General features: G+C 38.1%; 1 long non-coding RNA gene across 1 annotated transcript in view; it reads left to right on the top strand.

Annotated features, from left to right (window-relative positions):
* Nucleotides 1–3064, top strand: part of LOC149982932 (uncharacterized) — a 102289-nt gene that overhangs the window by 58055 nt on the left and 41170 nt on the right. The window lies entirely within an intron of this gene.

Raw genomic sequence — 3064 nt, 5'->3', positions numbered from 1 at the left:
ATACCTCTGCGTTCGGGTCTTTGTATTTCATCAATGGTGCACAGAGGTCTCTTGTCTTTCCACTGAGTGATATTCATTAAATTCAGTTGGTTTTGGGGTTTCAAAGCATGTCAAGTCTTACACCACAGTATAATTTCAAAATAAATGTATATTTAAACAATTACTTTCTATTAAGAAATGTATGCACTCACTACTTCATGTTAGTCGCTCTGGATAAGAGCATCTGCTAAATGACAAATGTAAAAATTAATCATTTTCAGTGACTCAACGTCACTGAGGGCAGTAATGGTCATTTGTGCTAAATTACCACTAAAATGTACTATATTAACTTCTGCATTGTCTCCTGGAGTCGAATTCTTCTCTTAACTCACTTTTGACTATGGGGACACGTTTGTTTCAAGGCATAATAAAGGGTTGAAGGATTTATTAGCAAAGTCCGAGAGTATTTGTAGTCAATGTGCATATTGTGATGGTGTGAGGAGACCTCAGGGTTCCAACGGAACCATAATAAGCTGTGTTCGGGCTATGAAAAGTACTTGGCTATAATTATTATTATGACTTATCTGCAGACAGATTTACTGGGCTACCAGGTGGGGGAACTGGTCAATCAATTATTAACTGTCAGGGAAAAGGCTGGAATTGAATAGCCCTGTACCCGTATTCATATAGCATCCTTTTACGAGGTAGAAAATAAAACTAACCCTAAATCGGGGGGCCTTGTGTCAATGGCCTTGTCAATCATCTAAGGAAAGCAATGGGAACTGATCCATTTTGATTGAGGTATTGCAGCACTTTGGATTTAAATTATACAGTGACTATGAGGTTAAAGTGTCATCTTTAATTTGAGGGTATTTTCATCCATATCTGGTGGCAGGTAGCCTAGAGGTTAAGAGCATTGGGCCAGTAACTGAAATGTTCGAATACCCAAACCGACTAGGTGACATCTGTCGACATGCCTTTGAGCAAGGCACTTAACCCTAATTGCTCCTGTAAATCGCTCCGGATAAGCATGTCTGCTAAATAAACATTTTTGGAAATTACAGCACCTTTTGTACACTGCTCCGTAAAATAAGGGGGCTAAAAGTATTTGGACAAATTCATTTATATGTATTAATGTAGTATGAAGTTGGTTTGGTCCCATATCCCTAGCACGCAATGACTACTTTATGTACTCTGCTCCATCGTCTTGGAACACCTTACCAAATACTTTTAAACTGGAAGAACTTGTCCTGATTGGTGTTTTTAAATCACTGATGAAGGATTTTGAGGCTGATTCCCTGACCTGTCAATGTTTTTAATTTGCTGTTTTATACTCTTGTGAATTTAATGGTATTTACTAGATTACTTGTAGTTTTTCATGTCTGTCTGTAATGTTTTTGTAATGACTTGGTGCTGCCTATCTTGAAAAATAGATTTTAATCTCAATGAGCCCTTTCTGGTTAAATAAAGGTTAAATAAACTACATCAAGCTTGAGTCTACAAGCTTGTTGGATGCATTTGCAGTTTGTTTAGTATGTTTCAGATTATTTTGTGCCCAATAGAAATTAATGGAAAATAAAGTATTGTGTCATTTTGTCATCACTTTAATTGCAAATAAGAATATAATATGTTTCTAAACACTTTTACATTAATGTAGATGCTACCATGATTATGGAAAATCATGAATTAATCATGAATAATGATGAGTGAGAAAGTTCGAGGCACTACATGTTGGAACATTGCTGCAGGTACTTGCTTCCATTTAGCCTCGAGCATTAGTGAGGTTCAGGCACTGATGTTTGGCGATTAAGCCTGGCTCGCAGTCAGCGTTCCAATTCCAATGGCTGCGAGCTTTACACCACTCCATCCTACGCTTGGCATTGCGCTTGGTGATCTTAGAATTGTGTGCGGCTGCTCAGCCATGGAAACCCATTTTATGAAGCTCCCGACTAACAGTTTTTGTGTTGACATTGCTTCCAGAGGCAGTTTGGAACAGAGGACAGACAATTTTTACACGCTAATCGGCGATCCCGTTGTGTGAGCTTGAGCGGCCCACCACTTCGCGGTTGAGACGTTGTTTCTCCTAGGCGTTTCCACTTCACAATAACAGCACTTACAGTTGACCGGGCAGATCTAGCAGGGCAGACATTTGATAAACTGACTTGTTGGAAAGGTGGCATCTTATGATGGTGCCACGTTGAAAGTCAATGAACTCTTCAGTAAGGCCATTCTGCTGCCAATGTTTGTCTATGGATATTGCATGGCTGTGTGCTCAATTTGATACAGCAATGGGTGTGGCTGAAATGTATTGATCTAAACTTTACTAATGCTGCAGGAATTTGCTTTAAAGCAGTATCCAAATCCATCGGATGTAGTTATCACAATCTAGTCTCCATATCTAGGAAAACCAAAGTTCTGTGGTGTGTAATGAGGAGCAACCACATACTGCTCTTGACACATTTATGAAATTGCTTATTGCAGTCACTAATATGCATGCACCCATTAAGAAAATGACTGTAAAAACTCTTAAAGCGCAGTGGATTGATGAAGAATTGAAAAATGGTATGGTTGAGAGGGATGAAGCAAATTAAATGGCAAATAAGTCTGGCTGCACAACTGATTGGCAAACTTACTACAAATTGAGAAATCATGTGACTAAACTGAAAAAAAACTAAACTAAAAAGAAGTAACTACACAATGAAACAAAGATGAATGATAGTAAAAAAGCTTTGGAGCACCTTAAATTAAATTTTGGGCAAAAAGGCAAACTCAGCTCTATCATTCATTGAATCAGATGGCTCATTAATCACAAAACCTACTGATTTTGCCAATTACTTTAATGATTTTTTCATTGACAAGATTAGCAAACTTAGGCATGACATGCAAGCAATAAACACTGACAGTACACATCCTAGTATAACTGATCAAATTATGAAAGACAAGCACTGTAATTTTGAATTCCGTAAAGTGAGTGTGGAAGAGGTGAAAATATTGTCTATCAACAATGACAAGCCACCGGGGTCTGACATCTTGGATGGAAAATTACTGAGCATAATAACGGACGATATTGCCTCTACTATTTGCC

This window comes from Oncorhynchus mykiss, chromosome 6 (genome assembly GCF_057628025.1).
Source record: "Oncorhynchus mykiss isolate SJ-2025 chromosome 6, ASM5762802v1, whole genome shotgun sequence".
Lineage (NCBI taxonomy): Eukaryota > Metazoa > Chordata > Actinopteri > Salmoniformes > Salmonidae > Oncorhynchus > Oncorhynchus mykiss.
This window is presented reverse-complemented; position numbering and strand designations above follow the sequence as displayed.